General features: G+C 44.6%; 20 non-coding genes across 20 annotated transcripts; all 20 read right to left on the bottom strand.

Annotated features, from left to right (window-relative positions):
• Positions 1 to 207: 207 nt before the first annotated feature.
• Positions 208 to 281, bottom strand: TRNAN-GUU (transfer RNA asparagine (anticodon GUU)). The gene has a single exon. It is a non-coding gene; the product is annotated as a tRNA-Asn (tRNA).
• Positions 282 to 1,717: 1,436 nt separating this feature from the next.
• TRNAN-GUU (transfer RNA asparagine (anticodon GUU)) lies at positions 1,718 to 1,791 on the bottom strand. The gene has a single exon. It is a non-coding gene; the product is annotated as a tRNA-Asn (tRNA).
• A 1,723-nt stretch (positions 1,792 to 3,514) lies between these two features.
• TRNAN-GUU (transfer RNA asparagine (anticodon GUU)) lies at positions 3,515 to 3,588 on the bottom strand. Its single transcript has one exon. It is a non-coding gene; the product is annotated as a tRNA-Asn (tRNA).
• A 1,571-nt stretch (positions 3,589 to 5,159) lies between these two features.
• On the bottom strand, positions 5,160 to 5,233 carry TRNAN-GUU (transfer RNA asparagine (anticodon GUU)). Its single transcript has one exon. It is a non-coding gene; the product is annotated as a tRNA-Asn (tRNA).
• A 681-nt stretch (positions 5,234 to 5,914) lies between these two features.
• TRNAN-GUU (transfer RNA asparagine (anticodon GUU)) lies at positions 5,915 to 5,988 on the bottom strand. The gene has a single exon. It is a non-coding gene; the product is annotated as a tRNA-Asn (tRNA).
• Positions 5,989 to 7,273: 1,285 nt separating this feature from the next.
• TRNAN-GUU (transfer RNA asparagine (anticodon GUU)) lies at positions 7,274 to 7,347 on the bottom strand. Its single transcript has one exon. It is a non-coding gene; the product is annotated as a tRNA-Asn (tRNA).
• Positions 7,348 to 8,023: 676 nt separating this feature from the next.
• TRNAN-GUU (transfer RNA asparagine (anticodon GUU)) lies at positions 8,024 to 8,097 on the bottom strand. The gene has a single exon. It is a non-coding gene; the product is annotated as a tRNA-Asn (tRNA).
• A 226-nt stretch (positions 8,098 to 8,323) lies between these two features.
• On the bottom strand, positions 8,324 to 8,397 carry TRNAN-GUU (transfer RNA asparagine (anticodon GUU)). Its single transcript has one exon. It is a non-coding gene; the product is annotated as a tRNA-Asn (tRNA).
• A 1,436-nt stretch (positions 8,398 to 9,833) lies between these two features.
• TRNAN-GUU (transfer RNA asparagine (anticodon GUU)) lies at positions 9,834 to 9,907 on the bottom strand. The gene has a single exon. It is a non-coding gene; the product is annotated as a tRNA-Asn (tRNA).
• A 2,191-nt stretch (positions 9,908 to 12,098) lies between these two features.
• Positions 12,099 to 12,172, bottom strand: TRNAN-GUU (transfer RNA asparagine (anticodon GUU)). The gene has a single exon. It is a non-coding gene; the product is annotated as a tRNA-Asn (tRNA).
• A 1,723-nt stretch (positions 12,173 to 13,895) lies between these two features.
• On the bottom strand, positions 13,896 to 13,969 carry TRNAN-GUU (transfer RNA asparagine (anticodon GUU)). Its single transcript has one exon. It is a non-coding gene; the product is annotated as a tRNA-Asn (tRNA).
• A 681-nt stretch (positions 13,970 to 14,650) lies between these two features.
• TRNAN-GUU (transfer RNA asparagine (anticodon GUU)) lies at positions 14,651 to 14,724 on the bottom strand. Its single transcript has one exon. It is a non-coding gene; the product is annotated as a tRNA-Asn (tRNA).
• Positions 14,725 to 18,260: 3,536 nt separating this feature from the next.
• Positions 18,261 to 18,334, bottom strand: TRNAN-GUU (transfer RNA asparagine (anticodon GUU)). The gene has a single exon. It is a non-coding gene; the product is annotated as a tRNA-Asn (tRNA).
• An 831-nt stretch (positions 18,335 to 19,165) lies between these two features.
• On the bottom strand, positions 19,166 to 19,239 carry TRNAN-GUU (transfer RNA asparagine (anticodon GUU)). Its single transcript has one exon. It is a non-coding gene; the product is annotated as a tRNA-Asn (tRNA).
• A 1,285-nt stretch (positions 19,240 to 20,524) lies between these two features.
• TRNAN-GUU (transfer RNA asparagine (anticodon GUU)) lies at positions 20,525 to 20,598 on the bottom strand. The gene has a single exon. It is a non-coding gene; the product is annotated as a tRNA-Asn (tRNA).
• Positions 20,599 to 21,883: 1,285 nt separating this feature from the next.
• TRNAN-GUU (transfer RNA asparagine (anticodon GUU)) lies at positions 21,884 to 21,957 on the bottom strand. The gene has a single exon. It is a non-coding gene; the product is annotated as a tRNA-Asn (tRNA).
• A 1,285-nt stretch (positions 21,958 to 23,242) lies between these two features.
• TRNAN-GUU (transfer RNA asparagine (anticodon GUU)) lies at positions 23,243 to 23,316 on the bottom strand. The gene has a single exon. It is a non-coding gene; the product is annotated as a tRNA-Asn (tRNA).
• A 1,885-nt stretch (positions 23,317 to 25,201) lies between these two features.
• Positions 25,202 to 25,275, bottom strand: TRNAN-GUU (transfer RNA asparagine (anticodon GUU)). Its single transcript has one exon. It is a non-coding gene; the product is annotated as a tRNA-Asn (tRNA).
• Positions 25,276 to 25,650: 375 nt separating this feature from the next.
• TRNAN-GUU (transfer RNA asparagine (anticodon GUU)) lies at positions 25,651 to 25,724 on the bottom strand. The gene has a single exon. It is a non-coding gene; the product is annotated as a tRNA-Asn (tRNA).
• A 225-nt stretch (positions 25,725 to 25,949) lies between these two features.
• On the bottom strand, positions 25,950 to 26,023 carry TRNAN-GUU (transfer RNA asparagine (anticodon GUU)). Its single transcript has one exon. It is a non-coding gene; the product is annotated as a tRNA-Asn (tRNA).
• Positions 26,024 to 27,250: the final 1,227 nt, after the last annotated feature.

The raw sequence follows: 27,250 nt of genomic DNA, 5'->3' as shown, positions 1-27,250 counted from the left end.
TGTATTCATATCGCGAATCCACACATGAGAAAATGTGTGTAATAAAAACTTCTACTTCGTCCCTGGGTGGGCTTGAATCACCAACCTTTCGGTTAACAGCCGAACGCGCGAACCGATGGCGCTACAGTCACTGCGACATTGGTGTTATGTTGTATTCATATCGCGAATTCACACATGAGAAAATCTGTGTAATAAAAATTTCCACTTCGTCCCTGGGTGGGCTTGAACCACCAACCTTTCGGTTAACAGCCGAACGCGCTAACCGATTGCGCCACAGAGACTACAACATTGGTGTTATATTGTATTCATATCGCGAATCCACACATGAGAAAATGTGTGTAATAAAAACTTCTACTTCGTCCCTGGGTGGGCTTGAATCACCAACCTTTCGGTTAACAGCCGAACGCGCGAACCGATGGCGCTACAGTCACTGCGACATTGGTGTTATGTTGTATTCATATCGCAAATTCACACATGAGAAAATGTGTATAATAAAAACTTCTACTTCGTCCCTGGGTGGGCTTGAATCACCAACCTTTCGGTTAACAGCCGAACGCGCTAACCAAATGCGCCACAGAGACTGCAACCTTGGTGATATGTTGTGTTGTATTCATATCGCAAATCCACACATGAGAAAATGTGTGTAATAAAAACTTGTACTTCGTCCCTGGGTGGGCTTGAACCACCAACCTTTCGGTTAACAGCCAAACGCGCTAACCGATTGCGCTACAGACACTGCGACATTGGTGTTATTTTGCATTCATATCGCGAATCCACACATGAGAATTTGTGTGTAATAAAAACTTGTACTTCGTCCCTGGGTGGGCTTGAACAACCAACCTTTCGGTTGACAGCCGAACGCGCTAACCGATTGCGCTACAGATACTGCGACATTGGTGTTATGTTGCATTCATATCGCGAATTCACACATGAGAAATTGTGTGTAACAAAAACTTGTACTTCTTCCCTGTTTGTGCTTGAACCACCAACCTTTCGGTTAACAGGCGAACGCGCTAATCGATTGCGCCACAGAGACTACAACAATGGCGTTATGTTGTATTCATATCGCGAATCCACACATAAGAAAATGTGTGTAATAAAAATGTGTACTTCGTCCCTGGGTGGGCTTGAACCAGCAACCTTTCGGTTAACAGCCAAACGCGCTAACCGATTGCGCCACAGAGACTGCAACATTGGTGTTATATTGTATTCATATCGCGAATTCACACATGAGAAAATGTGTGTAATAAAAACTTGTACTTCGTCCCTGGGTGGGCTTGAATCACCAACCATTCGGTTAACAGCCGAACGCTCTAACCAATTGCGCCACAGAGACTGCAACCTCGGTGATATGTTGTGTTGTATTAATATCGCGAATCCACACGTGAGAAAATGTGTGTAATAAAAACTTCTACTTCGTCCCTGGGTGGGCTTGAATCACCAACCTTTCGGTTAACAGCCGAACGCGCTAACCGATTGCGCTACATATACTGCGACATTGGTGTTATGTTGTATTCATATCGCGAATCCTCACATGAGAAAATGTGTGTAATAAAAACTTCTACTTCGTCCCTGGGTGGGCTTGAATCACCAACCTTTCGGTTAACAGCCGAACGCGCTAACCGATGGCGCTACAGACACTGCGACATTGGTGTTATGTTGTATTCATATCGCGAATTCTCACATGAGAACATGTGTGTAATAAAAACTTATACTTCGTCCCTGGGTGGGCTTGAACCACCAACCTTTCGGTTAACAGCCGAACGCGCTAACCGATTGCGCCACAGAGACTACAACAATGGTGTTATATTGTCTTCATATCGCGAATTCACACATGAGAAAATGTGTGTAATAAAAACTTGTACTTCGTCCCTGGGTGGGCTTGAACCACCAACCTTTTGGTTAACAGCCGAACGCGCTAACCGATGGCGCTACAGACACTGCGACATTGGTGTTATGTTGTATTCATATCGCAAATTCACACATGAGAAAATGTGTGTAATAAAAACTTCTACTTCGTCCCTGGGTGGGCTTGAATCACCAACCTTTCGGTTAACAGCCGAACGCGCTAACCAAATGCGCCACAGAGACCGCAACCTTGGTGATATGTTGTGTTGTATTCATATCGCGAATCCACACATGAGAAAATGTGTGTAATAAAAACTTGTACTTCGTCCCTGGGTGGGCTTGAACCACCAACCTTTCGGTTAACAGCCAAACGCGCTAACCGATTGCGCTACAGACACTGCGACATTGGTGTTATTTTGCATTCATATCGCGAATCCACACATGAGAATTTGTGTGTAATAAAAACTTGTACTTCGTCCCTGGGTGGGCTTGAACAACCAACCTTTCGGTTAACAGCCGAACGCGCTAACCGATTGCGCTACAGACACTGCGACATTGGTGTTATGTTGCATTCATATCGCGAATTCACACATGATAAATTGTGTGTAACAAAAACTTGTACTTCGTCCCTGTTTGGGCTTGAACCACCAACCTTTCGGTTAACAGCCGAACGCGCTAATCGATTGCGCCACAGAGACTACAACAATGGCGTTATGTTGTATTCATATCGCGAATCCACACATGAGAAAATGTGTGTAATAAAAATGTGTACTTCGTCCCTGGGTGGGCTTGAACCACCAACCTTTCGGTTAACAGCCAAACGCGCTAACCGATTGCGCCACAGAGACTGCAACATTGGTGTTATATTGTATTTATATCGCGAATTCACACATGAGAAAATGTGTGTAATAAAAACTTGTACTTCGTCCCTGGGTGGGCTTGAATCACCAACCTTTCGGTTAACAGCCGAACGCACTAACCAATTGCGCCACAGAGACTGTAACCTTGGTGATACGTTGTATTGTATTAATATCGCGAATCCACACGTGAGAAAATGTGCGTAATAAAAACTTCTACTTCGTCCCTGGGTGGGCTTGAACCACCAACCTTACAGTTAACAGCCGATGGCGCTACAGACACTGCGACATTGGTGTTATGTTGTATTCATATCTCGAATTCACACATTCGAAAATGTGAGTAATAAAAACTTCTACTTCATCCCAAGGTGGGTTTGAACAACCAACCTTTCGGTTAACAGCCGAACGCGCTAACCGATGGCGCTACAGACTCTGCGACATTGGTGTTATGTTGTATTAATATCGCGAATCCACACGTGAGAAAATGTGCGTAATAAAAACTTCTACTTCGTCCCTGGGTGGGCTTGAACCACCAACCTTTCCATTAACAGCCGAACGCGCTAACCGATTGCGCCACAGAGACTGTAACAATGGTGTTATGTTGTATTCATTTCGCGAATCCACACATGAGAAAATGTGTGTAATAAAAACTTCTACTTCGTCCCTGGATGGGCTTGAATCACCAACCTTTCGGTTAACAGCCGAACGCGCTAACCGATGGCGCTACAGACACTGCGACATTGGTGTTATGTTGTATTCATATCGCGAATTCACACATGAGAACATGTGTGTTATAAAAACTTATACTTCGTCCCTGGGTGGGCTTGAACCACCAACCTTTCGGTTAACAGCCGAACGCGCTAACCGATTGCGCCACAGAGACTACAACATTGGTGTTATATTGTATTCATATCGCGAATTCACACATGAGAAAATGTGTGTAATAAAAACTTCTACTTCGTCCCTGGGTGGGCTTGAATCACCAACCTTTCGGTTAACAGCCGAACGCGCTAACCAAATGCGCCACAGAGACTGCAACTTTGGTGATATGTTGTGTTGCATTCATATCGCAAATCCACACATGAGAAAATGTGTGTAATAAAAACTTGTACTTCGTCCCTGGGTGGGCTTGAACCACCAACCTTTCGGTTAACAGCCAAACGCGCTAACCGATTGCGCTACAGACACTGCGACATTGGTGTTATTTTGCATTCATATCGCGAATCCACACATGAGAATTTGTGTGTAATAAAAACTTGTACTTCGTCCCTGGGTGGGCTTGAACAACCAACCTTTCGGTTAACAGCCGAACGCGCTAACCGATTGCGCTACAGACACTGCGACATTGGTGTTATGTTGCATTCATATCGCGAATTCACACATGATAAATTGTGTGTAACAAAAACTTGTACTTCGTCCCTGTTTGGGCTTGAACCACCAACCTTTCGGTTAACAGCCGAACGCGCTAATCGATTGCGCCACAGAGACTACAACAATGGCGTTATGTTGTATTCATATCGCGAATCCACACATGAGAAAATGTGTGTAATAAAAATGTGTACTTCGTCCCTGGGTGGGCTTGAACCACCAACCTTTCGGTTAACAGCCAAACGCGCTAACCGATTGCGCCACAGAGACTGCAACATTGGTGTTATATTGTATTTATATCGCGAATTCACACATGAGAAAATGTGTGTAATAAAAACTTGTACTTCGTCCCTGGGTGGGCTTGAATCACCAACCTTTCGGTTAACAGCCGAACGCACTAACCAATTGCGCCACAGAGACTGTAACCTTGGTGATACGTTGTATTGTATTAATATCGCGAATCCACACGTGAGAAAATGTGCGTAATAAAAACTTCTACTTCGTCCCTGGGTGGGCTTGAACCACCAACCTTACAGTTAACAGCCGATGGCGCTACAGACACTGCGACATTGGTGTTATGTTGTATTCATATCTCGAATTCACACATTCGAAAATGTGAGTAATAAAAACTTCTACTTCATCCCAAGGTGGGTTTGAACAACCAACCTTTCGGTTAACAGCCGAACGCGCTAACCGATGGCGCTACACTCTGCGACATTGGTGTTATGTTGTATTAATATCGCGAATCCACACGTGAGAAAATGTGCGTAATAAAAACTTCTACTTCGTCCCTGGGTGGGCTTGAACCACCAACCTTTCCATTAACAGCCGAACGCGCTAACCGATTGCGCCACAGAGACTGTAACAATGGTGTTATGTTGTATTCATTTCGCGAATCCACACATGAGAAAATGTGTGTAATAAAAACTTCTACTTCGTCCCTGGATGGGCTTGAATCACCAACCTTTCGGTTAACAGCCGAACGCGCTAACCGATGGCGCTACAGACACTGCGACATTGGTGTTATGTTGTATTCATATCGCGAATTCACACATGAGAACATGTGTGTTATAAAAACTTATACTTCGTCCCTGGGTGGGCTTGAACCACCAACCTTTCGGTTAACAGCCGAACGCGCTAACCGATTGCGCCACAGAGACTACAACATTGGTGTTATATTGTATTCATATCGCGAATTCACACATGAGAAAATGTGTGTAATAAAAACTTCTACTTCGTCCCTGGGTGGGCTTGAATCACCAACCTTTCGGTTAACAGCCGAACGCGCTAACCAAATGCGCCACAGAGACTGCAACCTTGGTGATATGTTGTGTTGCATTCATATCGCAAATCCACACATGAGAAAATGTGTGTAATAAAAACTTGTACTTCGTCCCTGGGTGGGCTTGAACCACCAACCTTTCGGTTAACAGCCAAACGCGCTAACCGATTGCGCTACAGACACTGCGACATTGGTGTTATTTTGCATTCATATCGCGAATCCACACATGAGAATTTGTGTGTAATAAAAACTTGTACTTCGTCCCTGGGTGGGCTTGAATCACCAACCTTTCGGTTAACAGCCGAACGCGCTAACCGATTGCGCCACAGAAACTACAACATTGGTGTTATATTGTATTCATATCGCGAATCCACACATGAGAAAATGTGTGTAATAAAAACTTCTACTTCGTCCCTGGGTGGGCTTGAATCACCAACCTTTCGGTTAACAGCCGAACGCGCGAACCGATGGCGCTACAGTCACTGCGACATTGGTGTTATGTTTTATTCATATCGCGAATTCACACATGAGAAAATCTGTGTAATAAAAACTTCTACTTCGTCCCTGGGTGGGCTTGAACCACCAACCTTTCGGTTAACAGCCGAACGCGCTAACCGATTGCGCCACAGAGACTACGACAATGGTGTTATATTGTCTTCATATCGCGAATTCACACATGAGAAAATGTGTGTAATAAAAACTTGTACTTCGTCCCTGGGTTGGCTTGAACCACCAACCTTTTGGTTAACAGCCGAACGCGCTAACCGATGGCGCTACAGACACTGCGACATTGGTGTTATGTTGTATTCATATCGCAAATTCACACATGAAAAAATGTGTGTAATAAAAACTTCTACTTCGTCCCTGGGTGGGCTTGAATCACCAACCTTTCGGTTAACAGCCGAACGCGCTAACCAAATGCGCCACAGAGACTGCAACCTTGGTGATATGTTGTGTTGTATTCATATCGCAAATCCACACATGAGAAAATGTGTGTAATAAAAACTTGTACTTCGTCCCTGGGTGGGCTTGAACCACCAACCTTTCGGTTAACAGCCAAACGCGCTAACCGATTGCGCTACAGACACTGCGACATTGGTGTTATTTTGCATTCATATCGCGAATCCACACATGAGAATTTGTGTGTAATAAAAACTTGTACTTCGTCCCTGGGTGGGCTTGAACAACCAACCTTTCGGTTAACAGCCGAACGCGCTAACCGATTGCGCTACAGATACTGCGACATTGGTGTTATGTTGCATTCATATCGCGAATTCACACATGAGAAATTGTGTGTAATAAAAACTTGTACTTCTTCCCTGTTTGGGCTTGAACCACCAACCTTTCGGTTAACAGGCGAACGCGCTAATCGATTGCGCCACAGAGACTACAACAATGGCGTTATGTTGTATTCATATCGCGAATCCACACATGAGAAAATGTGTGTAATAAAAATGTGTACTTCGTCCCTGGGTGGGCTTGAACCAGCAACCTTTCGGTTAACAGCCAAACGCGCTAACCGATTGCGCCACAGAGACTGCAACATTGGTGTTATATTGTATTCATATCGCGAATTCACACATGAGAAAATGTGTGTAATAAAAACTTGTACTTCGTCCCTGGGTGGGCTTGAATCACCAACCATTCGGTTAACAGCCGAACGCACTAACCAATTGCGCCACAGAGACTGCAACCTCGGTGATATGTTGTGTTGTATTAATATCGCGAATCCACACGTGAGAAAATGTGCGTAATAAAACTTCTACTTCGTCCCTGTGTGGGCTTGAATCACCAACCTTTCGGTTAACAGCCGAACGCGCGAACCGATGGCGCTACAGACTCTGCGACATTGGTGTTATGTTGTATTCACATCGCGAATTCTCACATGAGAACATGTGTGTAATAAAAACTTATACATCGTCCCTGGGTGGGCTTGAACCACCAACCTTTCGGTTAACAGCCGAACGCGCTAACCGATTGCGCCACAGAGACTGTAACAATGGTGTTATATTGTCTTCATATCGCGAATTCACACATGAGAAAATGTGTGTAATAAAAACTTGTACTTCGTCCCTGGGTGGGCTTGAACCACCAACCTTTTGGTTAACAGCCGAACGCGCTAACCGATGGCGCTACAGACACTGCGACATTGGTATTATGTTGTATTCATATCGCAAATTCACACATGAGAAAATGTGTGTAATAAAAACTTGTACTTCGTCCCTGGGTGGGCTTGAACCACCAACCTTTCGGTTAACAGCCAAACGCGCTAACCGATTGCGCTACAGACACTGCGACATTGGTGTTATTTTGCATTCATATCGCGAATCCACACATGAGAATTTGTGTGTAATAAAAACTTGTACTTCGTCCCTGGGTGGGCTTGAACAACCAACCTTTCGGTTGACAGCCGAACGCGCTAACCGATTGCGCTACAGATACTGCGACATTGGTGTTATGTTGCATTCATATCGCGAATTCACACATGAGAAATTGTGTGTAACAAAAACTTGTACTTCTTCCCTGTTTGTGCTTGAACCACCAACCTTTCGGTTAACAGGCGAACGCGCTAATCGATTGCGCCACAGAGACTACAACAATGGCGTTATGTTGTATTCATATCGCGAATCCACACATGAGAAAATGTGTGTAATAAAAACTTCTACTTCGTCCCTGGGTGGGCTTGAACCACCAACCTTTCGGTTAACAGCCGAACGCGCTAACCGATTGCGCCACAGAGACTACAACATTGGTGTTATATTGTATTCATATCGCGAATCCACACATGAGAAAATGTGTGTAATAAAAACTTCTACTTCGTCCCTGGGTGGGCTTGAATCACCAACCTTTCGGTTAACAGCCGAACGCGCGAACCGATGGCGCTACAGTCACTGCGACATTGGTGTTATGTTGTATTCATATCGCGAATTCACACATGAGAAAATCTGTGTAATAAAAACTTCTACTTCGTCCCTGGGTGGGCTTGAACCACCAACCTTTCGGTTAACAGCCGAACGCGCTAACCGATTGCGCCACAGAGACTACAACATTGGTGTTATATTGTATTCATATCGCGAATCCACACATGAGAAAATGTGTGTAATAAAAACTTCTACTTCGTCCCTGGGTGGGCTTGAATCACCAACCTTTCGGTTAACAGCCGAACGCGCGAACCGATGGCGCTACAGTCACTGCGACATTGGTGTTATGTTGTATTCATATCGCAAATTCACACATGAGAAAATGTGTATAATAAAAACTTCTACTTCGTCCCTGGGTGGGCTTGAATCACCAACCTTTCGGTTAACAGCCGAACGCGCTAACCAAATGCGCCACAGAGACTGCAACCTTGGTGATATGTTGTGTTGTATTCATATCGCAAATCCACACATGAGAAAATGTGTGTAATAAAAACTTGTACTTCGTCCCTGGGTGGGCTTGAACCACCAACCTTTCGGTTAACAGCCAAACGCGCTAACCGATTGCGCTACAGACACTGCGACATTGGTGTTATTTTGCATTCATATCGCGAATCCACACATGAGAATTTGTGTGTAATAAAAACTTGTACTTCGTCCCTGGGTGGGCTTGAACAACCAACCTTTCGGTTGACAGCCGAACGCGCTAACCGATTGCGCTACAGATACTGCGACATTGGTGTTATGTTGCATTCATATCGCGAATTCACACATGAGAAATTGTGTGTAACAAAAACTTGTACTTCTTCCCTGTTTGTGCTTGAACCACCAACCTTTCGGTTAACAGGCGAACGCGCTAATCGATTGCGCCACAGAGACTACAACAATGGCGTTATGTTGTATTCATATCGCGAATCCACACATAAGAAAATGTGTGTAATAAAAATGTGTACTTCGTCCCTGGGTGGGCTTGAACCAGCAACCTTTCGGTTAACAGCCAAACGCGCTAACCGATTGCGCCACAGAGACTGCAACATTGGTGTTATATTGTATTCATATCGCGAATTCACACATGAGAAAATGTGTGTAATAAAAACTTGTACTTCGTCCCTGGGTGGGCTTGAATCACCAACCATTCGGTTAACAGCCGAACGCTCTAACCAATTGCGCCACAGAGACTGCAACCTCGGTGATATGTTGTGTTGTATTAATATCGCGAATCCACACGTGAGAAAATGTGTGTAATAAAAACTTCTACTTCGTCCCTGGGTGGGCTTGAATCACCAACCTTTCGGTTAACAGCCGAACGCGCTAACCGATTGCGCTACATATACTGCGACATTGGTGTTATGTTGTATTCATATCGCGAATCCTCACATGAGAAAATGTGTGTAATAAAAACTTCTACTTCGTCCCTGGGTGGGCTTGAATCACCAACCTTTCGGTTAACAGCCGAACGCGCTAACCGATGGCGCTACAGACACTGCGACATTGGTGTTATGTTGTATTCATATCGCGAATTCTCACATGAGAACATGTGTGTAATAAAAACTTATACTTCGTCCCTGGGTGGGCTTGAACCACCAACCTTTCGGTTAACAGCCGAACGCGCTAACCGATTGCGCCACAGAGACTACAACAATGGTGTTATATTGTCTTCATATCGCGAATTCACACATGAGAAAATGTGTGTAATAAAAACTTGTACTTCGTCCCTGGGTGGGCTTGAACCACCAACCTTTTGGTTAACAGCCGAACGCGCTAACCGATGGCGCTACAGACACTGCGACATTGGTGTTATGTTGTATTCATATCGCAAATTCACACATGAGAAAATGTGTGTAATAAAAACTTCTACTTCGTCCCTGGGTGGGCTTGAATCACCAACCTTTCGGTTAACAGCCGAACGCGCTAACCAAATGCGCCACAGAGACCGCAACCTTGGTGATATGTTGTGTTGTATTCATATCGCGAATCCACACATGAGAAAATGTGTGTAATAAAAACTTGTACTTCGTCCCTGGGTGGGCTTGAACCACCAACCTTTCGGTTAACAGCCAAACGCGCTAACCGATTGCGCTACAGACACTGCGACATTGGTGTTATTTTGCATTCATATCGCGAATCCACACATGAGAATTTGTGTGTAATAAAAACTTGTACTTCGTCCCTGGGTGGGCTTGAACAACCAACCTTTCGGTTAACAGCCGAACGCGCTAACCGATTGCGCTACAGACACTGCGACATTGGTGTTATGTTGCATTCATATCGCGAATTCACACATGATAAATTGTGTGTAACAAAAACTTGTACTTCGTCCCTGTTTGGGCTTGAACCACCAACCTTTCGGTTAACAGCCGAACGCGCTAATCGATTGCGCCACAGAGACTACAACAATGGCGTTATGTTGTATTCATATCGCGAATCCACACATGAGAAAATGTGTGTAATAAAAATGTGTACTTCGTCCCTGGGTGGGCTTGAATCACCAACCTTTCGGTTAACAGCCGAACGCGCGAACCGATGGCGCTACAGTCACTGCGACATTGGTGTTATGTTGTATTCATATCGCAAATTCACACATGAGAAAATGTGTATAATAAAAACTTCTACTTCGTCCCTGGGTGGGCTTGAATCACCAACCTTTCGGTTAACAGCCGAACGCGCTAACCAAATGCGCCACAGAGACTGCAACCTTGGTGATATGTTGTGTTGTATTCATATCGCAAATCCACACATGAGAAAATGTGTGTAATAAAAACTTGTACTTCGTCCCTGGGTGGGCTTGAACCACCAACCTTTCGGTTAACAGCCAAACGCGCTAACCGATTGCGCTACAGACACTGCGACATTGGTGTTATTTTGCATTCATATCGCGAATCCACACATGAGAATTTGTGTGTAATAAAAACTTGTACTTCGTCCCTGGGTGGGCTTGAACAACCAACCTTTCGGTTGACAGCCGAACGCGCTAACCGATTGCGCTACAGATACTGCGACATTGGTGTTATGTTGCATTCATATCGCGAATTCACACATGAGAAATTGTGTGTAACAAAAACTTGTACTTCTTCCCTGTTTGTGCTTGAACCACCAACCTTTCGGTTAACAGGCGAACGCGCTAATCGATTGCGCCACAGAGACTACAACAATGGCGTTATGTTGTATTCATATCGCGAATCCACACATAAGAAAATGTGTGTAATAAAAATGTGTACTTCGTCCCTGGGTGGGCTTGAACCAGCAACCTTTCGGTTAACAGCCAAACGCGCTAACCGATTGCGCCACAGAGACTGCAACATTGGTGTTATATTGTATTCATATCGCGAATTCACACATGAGAAAATGTGTGTAATAAAAACTTGTACTTCGTCCCTGGGTGGGCTTGAATCACCAACCATTCGGTTAACAGCCGAACGCTCTAACCAATTGCGCCACAGAGACTGCAACCTCGGTGATATGTTGTGTTGTATTAATATCGCGAATCCACACGTGAGAAAATGTGTGTAATAAAAACTTCTACTTCGTCCCTGGGTGGGCTTGAATCACCAACCTTTCGGTTAACAGCCGAACGCGCTAACCGATTGCGCTACATATACTGCGACATTGGTGTTATGTTGTATTCATATCGCGAATCCTCACATGAGAAAATGTGTGTAATAAAAACTTCTACTTCGTCCCTGGGTGGGCTTGAATCACCAACCTTTCGGTTAACAGCCGAACGCGCTAACCGATGGCGCTACAGACACTGCGACATTGGTGTTATGTTGTATTCATATCGCGAATTCTCACATGAGAACATGTGTGTAATAAAAACTTATACTTCGTCCCTGGGTGGGCTTGAACCACCAACCTTTCGGTTAACAGCCGAACGCGCTAACCGATTGCGCCACAGAGACTACAACAATGGTGTTATATTGTCTTCATATCGCGAATTCACACATGAGAAAATGTGTGTAATAAAAACTTGTACTTCGTCCCTGGGTGGGCTTGAACCACCAACCTTTTGGTTAACAGCCGAACGCGCTAACCGATGGCGCTACAGACACTGCGACATTGGTGTTATGTTGTATTCATATCGCAAATTCACACATGAGAAAATGTGTGTAATAAAAACTTCTACTTCGTCCCTGGGTGGGCTTGAATCACCAACCTTTCGGTTAACAGCCGAACGCGCTAACCAAATGCGCCACAGAGACCGCAACCTTGGTGATATGTTGTGTTGTATTCATATCGCGAATCCACACATGAGAAAATGTGTGTAATAAAAACTTGTACTTCGTCCCTGGGTGGGCTTGAACCACCAACCTTTCGGTTAACAGCCAAACGCGCTAACCGATTGCGCTACAGACACTGCGACATTGGTGTTGTTTTGCATTCATATCGCGAATCCACACATGAGAATTTGTGTGTAATAAAAACTTGTACTTCGTCCCTGGGTGGGCTTGAACAACCAACCTTTCGGTTAACAGCCGAACGCGCTAACCGATTGCGCTACAGACACTGCGACATTGGTGTTATGTTGCATTCATATCGCGAATTCACACATGATAAATTGTGTGTAACAAAAACTTGTACTTCGTCCCTGTTTGGGCTTGAACCACCAACCTTTCGGTTAACAGCCGAACGCGCTAATCGATTGCGCCACAGAGACTACAACAATGGCGTTATGTTGTATTCATATCGCGAATCCACACATGAGAAAATGTGTGTAATAAAAATGTGTACTTCGTCCCTGGGTGGGCTTGAACCACCAACCTTTCGGTTAACAGCCAAACGCGCTAACCGATTGCGCCACAGAGACTGCAACATTGGTGTTATATTGTATTTATATCGCGAATTCACACATGAGAAAATGTGTGTAATAAAAACTTGTACTTCGTCCCTGGGTGGGCTTGAATCACCAACCTTTCGGTTAACAGCCGAACGCACTAACCAATTGCGCCACAGAGACTGTAACCTTGGTGATACGTTGTATTGTATTAATATCGCGAATCCACACGTGAGAAAATGTGCGTAATAAAAACTTCTACTTCGTTCCTGGGTGGGCTTGAACCACCAACCTTACAGTTAACAGCCGATGGCGCTACAGACACTGCGACATTGGTGTTATGTTGTATTCATATCTCGAATTCACACATTCGAAAATGTGAGTAATAAAAACTTCTACTTCATCCCAAGGTGGGTTTGAACAACCAACCTTTCGGTTAACAGCCGAACGCGCTAACCGATGGCGCTACAGACTCTGCGACATTGGTGTTATGTTGTATTAATATCGCGAATCCACACGTGAGAAAATGTGCGTAATAAAAACTTCTACTTCGTCCCTGGGTGGGCTTGAACCACCAACCTTTCCATTAACAGCCGAACGCGCTAACCGATTGCGCCACAGAGACTGTAACAATGGTGTTATGTTGTATTCATTTCGCGAATCCACACATGAGAAAATGTGTGTAATAAAAACTTCTACTTCGTCCCTGGATGGGCTTGAATCACCAACCTTTCGGTTAACAGCCGAACGCGCTAACCGATGGCGCTACAGACACTGCGACATTGGTGTTATGTTGTATTCATATCGCGAATTCACACATGAGAACATGTGTGTTATAAAAACTTATACTTCGTCCCTGGGTGGGCTTGAACCACCAACCTTTCGGTTAACAGCCGAACGCGCTAACCGATTGCGCCACAGAGACTACAACATTGGTGTTATATTGTATTCATATCGCGAATTCACACATGAGAAAATGTGTGTAATAAAAACTTCTACTTCGTCCCTGGGTGGGCTTGAATCACCAACCTTTCGGTTAACAGCCGAACGCGCTAACCAAATGCGCCACAGAGACTGCAACCTTGGTGATATGTTGTGTTGCATTCATATCGCAAATCCACACATGAGAAAATGTGTGTAATAAAAACTTGTACTTCGTCCCTGGGTGGGCTTGAACCACCAACCTTTCGGTTAACAGCCAAACGCGCTAACCGATTGCGCTACAGACACTGCGACATTGGTGTTATTTTGCATTCATATCGCGAATCCACACATGAGAATTTGTGTGTAATAAAAACTTGTACTTCGTCCCTGGGTGGGCTTGAATCACCAACCTTTCGGTTAACAGCCGAACGCGCTAACCGATTGCGCCACAGAAACTACAACATTGGTGTTATATTGTATTCATATCGCGAATCCACACATGAGAAAATGTGTGTAATAAAAACTTCTACTTCGTCCCTGGGTGGGCTTGAATCACCAACCTTTCGGTTAACAGCCGAACGCGCGAACCGATGGCGCTACAGTCACTGCGACATTGGTGTTATGTTTTATTCATATCGCGAATTCACACATGAGAAAATCTGTGTAATAAAAACTTCTACTTCGTCCCTGGGTGGGCTTGAACCACCAACCTTTCGGTTAACAGCCGAACGCGCTAACCGATTGCGCCACAGAGACTACAACAATGGTGTTATATTGTCTTCATATCGCGAATTCACACATGAGAAAATGTGTGTAATAAAAACTTGTACTTCGTCCCTGGGTTGGCTTGAACCACCAACCTTTTGGTTAACAGCCGAACGCGCTAACCGATGGCGCTACAGACACTGCGACATTGGTGTTATGTTGTATTCATATCGCAAATTCACACATGAAAAAATGTGTGTAATAAAAACTTCTACTTCGTCCCTGGGTGGGCTTGAATCACCAACCTTTCGGTTAACAGCCGAACGCGCTAACCAAATGCGCCACAGAGACTGCAACCTTGGTGATATGTTGTGTTGTATTCATATCGCAAATCCACACATGAGAAAATGTGTGTAATAAAAACTTGTACTTCGTCCCTGGGTGGGCTTGAACCACCAACCTTTCGGTTAACAGCCAAACGCGCTAACCGATTGCGCTACAGACACTGCGACATTGGTGTTATTTTGCATTCATATCGCGAATCCACACATGAGAATTTGTGTGTAATAAAAACTTGTACTTCGTCCCTGGGTGGGCTTGAACAACCAACCTTTCGGTTAACAGCCGAACGCGCTAACCGATTGCGCTACAGATACTGCGACATTGGTGTTATGTTGCATTCATATCGCGAATTCACACATGAGAAATTGTGTGTAATAAAAACTTGTACTTCTTCCCTGTTTGGGCTTGAACCACCAACCTTTCGGTTAACAGGCGAACGCGCTAATCGATTGCGCCACAGAGACTACAACAATGGCGTTATGTTGTATTCATATCGCGAATCCACACATGAGAAAATGTGTGTAATAAAAATGTGTACTTCGTCCCTGGGTGGGCTTGAACCAGCAACCTTTCGGTTAACAGCCAAACGCGCTAACCGATTGCGCCACAGAGACTGCAACATTGGTGTTATATTGTATTCATATCGCGAATTCACACATGAGAAAATGTGTGTAATAAAAACTTGTACTTCGTTCCTGGGTGGGCTTGAATCACCAACCATTCGGTTAACAGCCGAACGCACTAACCAATTGCGCCACAGAGACTGCAACCTCGGTGATATGTTGTGTTGTATTAATATCGCGAATCCACACGTGAGAAAATGTGCGTAATAAAACTTCTACTTCGTCCCTGTGTGGGCTTGAATCACCAACCTTTCGGTTAACAGCCGAACGCGCGAACCGATGGCGCTACAGACTCTGCGACATTGGTGTTATGTTGTATTCACATCGCGAATTCTCACATGAGAACATGTGTGTAATAAAAACTTATACATCGTCCCTGGGAGGGCTTGAACCACCAACCTTTCGGTTAACAGCCGAACGCGCTAACCGATTGCGCCACAGAGACTGTAACAATGGTGTTATATTGTCTTCATATCGCGAATTCACACATGAGAAAATGTGTGTAATAAAAACTTGTACTTCGTCCCTGGGTGGGCTTGAACCACCAACCTTTTGGTTAACAGCCGAACGCGCTAACCGATGGCGCTACAGACACTGCGACATTGGTATTATGTTGTATTCATATCGCAAATTCACACATGAGAAAATGTGTGTAATAAAAACTTCTACTTCGTCCCTGGGTGGGCTTGAATCACCAACCTTTCGGTTAACAGCCGAACGCGCTAACCAAATGCGCCACAGAGACTGCAACCTTGGTGATATGTTGTGTTGTATTCATATCGCAAATCCACACATGAGAAAATGTGTGTAATAAAAACTTGTACTTCGTCCCTGGGTGGGCTTGAACCACCAACCTTTCGGTTAACAGCCAAACGCGATAACCGATTGCGCTACAAACACTGCGACATTGGTGTTATTTTGCATTCATATCGCGAATCCACACATGAGAATTTGTGTGTAATAAAAACTTGTACTTCGTCCCTGGGTGGGCTTGAACAACCAACCTTTCGGTTAACAGCCGAACGCGCTAACCGATTGCGCTACAGATACTGCGACATTGGTGTTATGTTGCATTCATATCGCGAATTCACACATGAGAAATTGTGTGTAACAAAAACTTGTACTTCGTCCCTGTTTGGGCTTGAACCACCAACCTTTCGTTTAACAGCCGAACGCGCTAATCGATTGCGCCACAGAGACTGCAACATTGGTGTTATATTGTATTCATATCGCGAATTCACACATGAGAAAATGTGTGTAATAAAAACTTGTACTTCGTCCCTGGGTGGGCTTGAATCACCAACCTTTCGGTTAACAGCCGAACGCACTAACCAATTGCGCCACAGAGACTGCAACCTCGGTGATATGTTGTGTTGTATTAATATCGCGAATCCACACGTGAGAAAATGTGCGTAATAAAACTTCTACTTCGTCCCTGGGTGGGCTTGAACAACCAACCTTTCGGTTAACAGCCGAACGCGCTAACCGATTGCGCTACAGACACTGCGACATTGGTGTTATGTTGCATTCATATCGCGAATTCACACATGAGAAATTGTGTGTAACAAAAACTTGTACTTCGTCCCTGTTTGGGCTTGAACCACCAACCTTTCGGTTAACAGCCGAACGCGCTAATCGATTGCGCCACAGAGACTACAACAATGGCGTTATGTTGTATTCATATCGCGAATCCACACATGAGAAAATGTGTGTAATAAAAATGTGTACTTCGTCCCTGGGTGGGCTTGAACCACCAACCTTTCGGTTAACAGCCAAACGCGCTAACCGATTGCGCCACAGAGACTGCAACATTGGTGTTATATTGTATTTATATCGCGAATTCACACATGAGAAAATGTGTGTAATAAAAACTTGTACTTCGTCCCTGGGTGGGCTTGAATCACCAACCTTTCGGTTAACAGCCGAACGCACTAACCAATTGCGCCACAGAGACTGTAACCTTGGTGATACGTTGTATTGTATTAATATCGCGAATCCACACGTGAGAAAATGTGCGTAATAAAAACTTCTACTTCGTCCCTGGGTGGGCTTGAACCACCAACCTTACAGTTAACAGCCGATGGCGCTACAGACACTGCGACATTGGTGTTATGTTGTATTCATATCTCGAATTCACACATTCGAAAATGTGAGTAATAAAAACTTCTACTTCATCCCAAGGTGGGTTTGAACAACCAACCTTTCGGTTAACAGCCGAACGCGCTAACCGATGGCGCTACAGACTCTGCGACATTGGTGTTATGTTGTATTAATATCGCGAATCCACACGTGAGAAAATGTGCGTAATAAAAACTTCTACTTCGTCCCTGGGTGGGCTTGAACCACCAACCTTTCCATTAACAGCCGAACGCGCTAACCGATTGCGCCACAGAGACTGTAACAATGGTGTTATGTTGTATTCATTTCGCGAATCCACACATGAGAAAATGTGTGTAATAAAAACTTCTACTTCGTCCCTGGATGGGCTTGAATCACCAACCTTTCGGTTAACAGCCGAACGCGCTAACCGATGGCGCTACAGACACTGCGACATTGGTGTTATGTTGTATTCATATCGCGAATTCACACATGAGAACATGTGTGTTATAAAAACTTATACTTCGTCCCTGGGTGGGCTTGAACCACCAACCTTTCGGTTAACAGCCGAACGCGCTAACCGATTGCGCCACAGAGACTACAACATTGGTGTTATATTGTATTCATATCGCGAATTCACACATGAGAAAATGTGTGTAATAAAAACTTCTACTTCGTCCCTGGGTGGGCTTGAATCACCAACCTTTCGGTTAACAGCCGAACGCGCTAACCAAATGCGCCACAGAGACTGCAACCTTGGTGATATGTTGTGTTGTATTCATATCGCAAATCCACACATGAGAAAATGTGTGTAATAAAAACTTGTACTTCGTCCCTGGGTGGGCTTGAACCACCAACCTTTCGGTTAACAGCCAAACGCGCTAACCGATTGCGCTACAGACACTGCGACATTGGTGTTATTTTGCATTCATATCGCGAATCCACACATGAGAATTTGTGTGTAATAAAAACTTGTACTTCGTCCCTGGGTGGGCTTGAATCACCAACCTTTCGGTTAACAGCCGAACGCGCTAACCGATGGCGCTACAGACACTGCGACATTGGTGTTATGTTGTATTCATATCGCGAATTCACACATGAGAACATGTGTGTTATAAAAACTTATACTTCGTCCCTGGGTGGGCTTGAACCACCAACCTTTCGGTTAACAGCCGAACGCGCTAACCGATTGCGCCACAGAAACTACAACATTGGTGTTATATTGTATTCATATCGCGAATCCACACATGAGAAAATGTGTGTAATAAAAACTTCTACTTCGTCCCTGGGTGGGCTTGAATCACCAACCTTTCGGTTAACAGCCGAACGCGCGAACCGATGGCGCTACAGTCACTGCGACATTGGTGTTATGTTTTATTCATATCGCGAATTCACACATGAGAAAATCTGTGTAATAAAAACTTCTACTTCGTCCCTGGGTGGGCTTGAACCACCAACCTTTCGGTTAACAGCCGAACGCGCTAACCGATTGCGCCACAGAGACTACAACAATGGTGTTATATTGTCTTCATATCGCGAATTCACACATGAGAAAATGTGTGTAATAAAAACTTGTACTTCGTCCCTGGGTGGGCTTGAACCACCAACCTTTTGGTTAACAGCCGAACGCGCTAACCGATGGCGCTACAGACACTGCGACATTGGTGTTATGTTGTATTCATATCGCAAATTCACACATGAAAAAATGTGTGTAAAAAAAACTTCTACTTCGTCCCTGGGTGGGCTTGAATCACCAACCTTTCGGTTAACAGCCGAACGCGCTAACCAAATGCGCCACAGAGACTGCAACCTTGGTGATATGTTGTGTTGTATTCATATCGCAAATCCACACATGAGAAAATGTGTGTAATAAAAACTTGTACTTCGTCCCTGGGTGGGCTTGAACCACCAACCTTTCGGTTAACAGCCAAACGCGCTAACCGATTGCGCTACAGACACTGCGACATTGGTGTTATTTTGCATTCATATCGCGAATCCACACATGAGAATTTGTGTGTAATAAAAACTTGTACTTCGTCCCTGGGTGGGCTTGAACAACCAACCTTTCGGTTAACAGCCGAACGCGCTAACCGATTGCGCTACATATACTGCGACATTGGTGTTATGTTGCATTCATATCGCGAATTCACACATGAGAAATTGTGTGTAATAAAAACTTGTACTTCTTCCCTGTTTGGGCTTGAACCACCAACCTTTCGGTTAACAGGCGAACGCGCTAATCGATTGCGCCACAGAGACTACAACAATGGCGTTATGTTGTATTCATATCGCGAATCCACACATGAGAAAATGTGTGTAATAAAAATGTGTACTTCGTCCCTGGGTGGGCTTGAACCAGCAACCTTTCGGTTAACAGCCAAACGCGCTAACCGATTGCGCCACAGAGACTGCAACATTGGTGTTATATTGTATTCATATCGCGAATTCACACATGAGAAAATGTGTGTAATAAAAACTTGTACTTCGTCCCTGGGTGGGCTTGAATCACCAACCATTCGGTTAACAGCCGAACGCACTAACCAATTGCGCCACAGAGACTGCAACCTCGGTGATATGTTGTGTTGTATTAATATCGCGAATCCACACGTGAGAAAATGTGCGTAATAAAACTTCTACTTCGTCCCTGTGTGGGCTTGAATCACCAACCTTTCGGTTAACAGCCGAACGCGCGAACCGATGGCGCTACAGACTCTGCGACATTGGTGTTATGTTGTATTCACATCGCGAATTCTCACATGAGAACATGTGTGTAATAAAAACTTATACATCGTCCCTGGGTGGGCTTGAACCACCAACCTTTCGGTTAACAGCCGAACGCGCTAACCGATTGCGCCACAGAGACTGTAACAATGGTGTTATATTGTCTTCATATCGCGAATTCACACATGAGAAAATGTGTGTAATAAAAACTTGTACTTCGTCCCTGGGTGGGCTTGAACCACCAACCTTTTGGTTAACAGCCGAACGCGCTAACCGATGGCGCTACAGACACTGCGACATTGGTATTATGTTGTATTCATATCGCAAATTCACACATGAGAAAATGTGTGTAATAAAAACTTCTACTTCGTCCCTGGGTGGGCTTGAATCACCAACCTTTCGGTTAACAGCCGAACGCGCTAACCAAATGCGCCACAGAGACTGCAACCTTGGTGATATGTTGTGTTGTATTCATATCGCAAATCCACACATGAGAAAATGTGTGTAATAAAAACTTGTACTTCGTCCCTGGGTGGGCTTGAACCACCAACCTTTCGGTTAACAGCCAAACGCGATAACCGATTGCGCTACAAACACTGCGACATTGGTGTTATTTTGCATTCATATCGCGAATCCACACATGAGAATTTGTGTGTAATAAAAACTTGTACTTCGTCCCTGGGTGGGCTTGAACAACCAACCTTTCGGTTAACAGCCGAACGCGCTAACCGATTGCGCTACAGATACTGCGACATTGGTGTTATGTTGCATTCATATCGCGAATTCACACATGAGAAATTGTGTGTAACAAAAACTTGTACTTCGTCCCTGTTTGGGCTTGAACCACCAACCTTTCGTTTAACAGCCGAACGCGCTAATCGATTGCGCCACAGAGACTGCAACATTGGTGTTATATTGTATTCATATCGCGAATTCACACATGAGAAAATGTGTGTAATAAAAACTTGTACTTCGTCCCTGGGTGGGCTTGAATCACCAACCTTTCGGTTAACAGCCGAACGCACTAACCAATTGCGCCACAGAGACTGCAACCTCGGTGATATGTTGTGTTGTATTAATATCGCGAATCCACACGTGAGAAAATGTGCGTAATAAAACTTCTACTTCGTCCCTGGGTGGGCTTGAATCACCAACCTTTCGGTTAACAGCCGAACGCGCGAACCGATGGCGCTACAGACTCTGCGACATTGGTGTTATGTTGTATTCATATCGCGAATTCACACATGAGAATATGTGTGTAATAAAAACTTGTACTTCGTCCCTGTTTGGGCTTGAACCACCAACCTTTCGGTTAACAGCCGAACGCGCGAACCGATGGCGCTACAGTCACTGCGACATTGGTGTTATGTTTTATTCATATCGCGAATTCACACATGAGAAAATCTGTGTAATAAAAACTTCTACTTCGTCCCTGGGTGGGCTTGAACCACCAACCTTTCGGTTAACAGCCGAACGCGCTAACCGATTGCGCCACAGAGACTACAACAATGGTGTTATATTGTCTTCATATCGCGAATTCACACATGAGAAAATGTGTGTAATAAAAACTTGTACTTCGTCCCTGGGTGGGCTTGAACCACCAACCTTTTGGTTAACAGCCGAACGCGCTAACCGATGGCGCTACAGACACTGCGACATTGGTGTTATGTTGTATTCATATCGCAAATTCACACATGAAAAAATGTGTGTAATAAAAACTTCTACTTCGTCCCTGGGTGGGCTTGAATCACCAACCTTTCGGTTAACAGCCGAACGCGCTAACCAAATGCGCCACAGAGACTGCAACCTTGGTGATATGTTGTGTTGTATTCATATCGCAAATCCACACATGAGAATATGTGTGTAATAAAAACTTGTACTTCGTCCCTGGGTGGGCTTGAACCACCAACCTTTCGGTTAACAGCCAAACGCGCTAACCGATTGCGCTACAGACACTGCGACATTGGTGTTATTTTGCATTCATATCGCGAATCCACACATGAGAATTTGTGTGTAATAAAAACTTGTACTTCGTCCCTGGGTGGGCTTGAACAACCAACCTTTCGGTTAACAGCCGAACGCGCTAACCGATTGCGCTACAGATACTGCGACATTGGTGTTATGTTGCATTCATATCGCGAATTCACACATGAGAAATTGTGTGTAATAAAAACTTGTACTTCTTCCCTGTTTGGGCTTGAACCACCAACCTTTCGGTTAACAGGCGAACGCGCTAATCGATTGCGCCACAGAGACTACAACAATGGCGTTATGTTGTATTCATATCGCGAATCCACACATGAGAAAATGTGTGTAATAAAAATGTGTACTTCGTCCCTGGGTGGGCTTGAACCAGCAACCTTTCGGTTAACAGCCAAACGCGCTAACCGATTGCGCCACAGAGACTGCAACATTGGTGTTATATTGTATTCATATCGCGAATTCACACATGAGAAAATGTGTGTAATAAAAACTTGTACTTCGTCCCTGGGTGGGCTTGAATCACCAACCATTCGGTTAACAGCCGAACGCACTAACCAATTGCGCCACAGAGACTGCAACCTCGGTGATATGTTGTGTTGTATTAATATCGCGAATCCACACGTGAGAAAATGTGCGTAATAAAACTTCTACTTCGTCCCTGTGTGGGCTTGAATCACCAACCTTTCGGTTAACAGCCGAACGCGCGAACCGATGGCGCTACAGACTCTGCGACATTGGTGTTATGTTGTATTCACATCGCGAATTCTCACATGAGAACATGTGTGTAATAAAAACTTATACATCGTCCCTGGGTGGGCTTGAACCACCAACCTTTCGGTTAACAGCCGAACGCGCTAACCGATTGCGCCACAGAGACTGTAACAATGGTGTTATATTGTCTTCATATCGCGAATTCACACATGAGAAAATGTGTGTAATAAAAACTTGTACTTCGTCCCTGGGTGGGCTTGAACCACCAACCTTTTGGTTAACAGCCGAACGCGCTAACCGATGGCGCTACAGACACTGCGACATTGGTATTATGTTGTATTCATATCGCAAATTCACACATGAGAAAATGTGTGTAATAAAAACTTCTACTTCGTCCCTGGGTGGGCTTGAATCACCAACCTTTCGGTTAACAGCCGAACGCGCTAACCAAATGCGCCACAGAGACTGCAACCTTGGTGATATGTTGTGTTGTATTCATATCGCAAATCCACACATGAGAAAATGTGTGTAATAAAAACTTGTACTTCGTCCCTGGGTGGGCTTGAACCACCAACCTTTCGGTTAACAGCCAAACGCGATAACCGATTGCGCTACAAACACTGCGACATTGGTGTTATTTTGCATTCATATCGCGAATCCACACATGAGAATTTGTGTGTAATAAAAACTTGTACTTCGTCCCTGGGTGGGCTTGAACAACCAACCTTTCGGTTAACAGCCGAACGCGCTAACCGATTGCGCTACAGATACTGCGACATTGGTGTTATGTTGCATTCATATCGCGAATTCACACATGAGAAATTGTGTGTAACAAAAACTTGTACTTCGTCCCTGTTTGGGCTTGAACCACCAACCTTTCGTTTAACAGCCGAACGCGCTAATCGATTGCGCCACAGAGACTGCAACATTGGTATTATATTGTATTCATATCGCGAATTCACACATGAGAAAATGTGTGTAATAAAAACTTGTACTTCGTCCCTGGGTGGGCTTGAATCACCAACCTTTCGGTTAACAGCCGAACGCACTAACCAATTGCGCCACAGAGACTGCAACCTCGGTGATATGTTGTGTTGTATTAATATCGCGAATCCACACGTGAGAAAATGTGCGTAATAAAACTTCTACTTCGTCCCTGGGTGGGCTTGAATCACCAACCTTTCGGTTAACAGCCGAACGCGCGAACCGATGGCGCTACAGACTCTGCGACATTGGTGTTATGTTGTATTCATATCGCGAATTCACACATGAGAACATGTGTGTAATAAAAACTTGTACTTCGTCCCTGTTTGGGCTTGAACCACCAACCTTTCGGTTAACAGCCGAACGCGCTAATCGATTGCGCGACAGAGACTACAACAATGGCGTTATGTTGTATTCATATCGCGAATCCACACATGAGAAAATGTGTGTAATAAAAACTTGTACTTCGTCCCTGGGTGGGCTTGAACCACCAACCTTTCGGTTAACAGCCGAACGCGCTAATCGATTGCGCGACAGAGACTACAACAATGGCGTTATGTTGTATTCATATCGCGAATCCACACATGAGAAAATGTGTGTAATAAAAACTTCTACTTCGTCCCTGTGTGGGCTTGAACGACCAACCTTTCGGTTAACAGCCAAACGCGCTAACCGATTGCGCTACAGACACTGCGACATTGGTGTTATTTTGCATTCATATCGCGAATCCACACATGAGAATTTGTGTGTAATAAAAACTTGTACTTCGTCCCTGGGTGGGCTTGAACAACCAACCTTTCGGTTAACTGCCGAACGCGCTAACCGATTGCGCTACAGACACTGCGACATTGGCGTTATGTTGCATTCATATCGCGAATTCACACATGAGAAATTGTGTGTAACAAAAACTTGTACTTCGTCCCTGTTTGGGCTTGAACCACCAACCTTTCGGTTAACAGCCGAACGCGCTAATCGATTGCGCCACAGAGACTACAACAATGGCGTTATGTTGTATTCATATCGCGAATCCACACATGAGAAAATGTGTGTAATAAAAACTTGTACTTCGTCCCTGGGTGGGCTTGAACCACCAACCTTTCGGTTAACAGCCGAACGCGCTAACCGATTGCGCCACAGAGACTGTAACAATGGTGTTATGTTGTATTCATATCGCGAATCCACACATGAGAAAATGTGTGTAATAAAAACTTCTACTTCGTCCCTGGGTGGCTTGAATCACCAACCTTTCGGTTAACAGCCGAACGCGCGAACCGATTGCGCTACAGACACTGCGACATTGGCGTTATGTTGCATTCATATCGCGAATTCACACATGAGAAATTGTGTGTAACAAAAACTTGTACTTCGTCCCTGTTTGGGCTTGAACCACCAACCTTTCGGTTAACAGCCGAACGCGCTAATCGATTGCGCCACAGAGACTACAACAATGGCGTTATGTTGTATTCATATCGCGAATCCACACATGAGAAAATGTGTGTAATAAAAACTTGTACTTCGTCCCTGGGTGGGCTTGAACCACCAACCTTTCGGTTAACAGCCGAACGCGCTAACCGATTGCGCCACAGAGACTGTAACAATGGTGTTATGTTGTATTCATATCGCGAATCCACACATGAGAAAATGTGTGTAATAAAAACTTCTACTTCGTCCCTGGGTGGCTTGAATCACCAACCTTTCGGTTAACAGCCGAACGCGCGAACCGATGGCGCTACAGACACTGCGACATTGGCGTTATGTTGTATTCATATCGCGAATTCTCACATGAGAACATGTGTGTAATAAAAACTTATACTTCGTCCCTGGGTGGGCTTGAACCACCAACCTTTCGGTTAACAGCCGAACGCGCTAACCGATTGCGCCACAGAGACTGCAACATTGGTGTTATATTGTATTCATATCGCGAATCCACACATGAGAAAATGTGTGTAATAAAAACTTCTACTTCGTCCCTGGGTGGCTTGAATCACCAACCTTTCGGTTAACAGCCGAACGCGCGAACCGATGGCGCTACAGACACTGCGACATTGGTGTTATGTTTTATTCATATCGCGAATTCACACATGAGAAAATCTGTGTAATAAAAACTTCTACTTCGTCCCTGGGTGGGCTTGAACCACCAACCTTTCGGATAACAGCCAAACGCGCTAACCGATTGCGCCACAGAGACTGCAACATTGGTGTTATATTGTATTCATATCGCGAATTCACACATGAGAAAATATGTGTAATAAAAACTTGTACTTCGTCCCTGGGTGGGCTTGAATCACCAACCTTTCGGTTAACAGCCGAACGCACTAACCAATTGCGCCACAGAGACTGTAACCTTGGTGATATGTTGTATTGTATTAATATCGCGAATCCACACGTGAGAAAATGTGCGTAATAAAAACTTCTACTTCGTCCCTGGGTGGGCTTGAACCACCAACCTTACAGTTAACAGCCGAACGCGCTAACCGATGGCGCTACAGACACTGCGACATTGGTGTTATGTTGTATTCATATCTCGAATTCACACGTGAGAAAATGTGCGTAATAAAAACTTCTACTTCGTCCCTGGGTGGGCTTGAACCACCAACCTTTCGGTTAACAGCCGAACGCGCGAACGGATGGCGCTACATACACTGCGACATTGGTGTTATGTTGCATTCATATCGCGAATTCACACATGAGAAATTGTGTGTAACAAAAACTTGTACTTCGTCCCTGTTTGGGCTTGAACCACCAACCTTTCGGTTAACAGCCGAACGCGCTAATCGATTGCGCCACAGAGACTACAACAATGGCGTTATGTTGTATTCATATCGCGAATCCACACATGAGAAAATGTGTGTAATAAAAATGTGTACTTCGTCCCTGGGTGGGCTTGAACCACCAACCTTTCGGTTAACAGCCAAACGCGCTAACCGATTGCGCCACAGAGACTGCAACATTGGTGTTATATTGTATTCATATCGCGAATTCACACATGAGAAAATATGTGTAATAAAAACTTGTACTTCGTCCCTGGGTGGGCTTGAATCACCAACCTTTCGGTTAACAGCCGAACGCACTAACCAATTGCGACACAGAGACTGCGACATTGGTGATATGTTGTA

The sequence above is a fragment of the Saccoglossus kowalevskii genome, chromosome 6 (genome assembly GCF_978046115.1).
Source record: "Saccoglossus kowalevskii chromosome 6, keSacKowa6.1, whole genome shotgun sequence".
Classification (NCBI taxonomy): Eukaryota; Metazoa; Hemichordata; class Enteropneusta; family Harrimaniidae; genus Saccoglossus; species Saccoglossus kowalevskii.
This window is presented reverse-complemented; position numbering and strand designations above follow the sequence as displayed.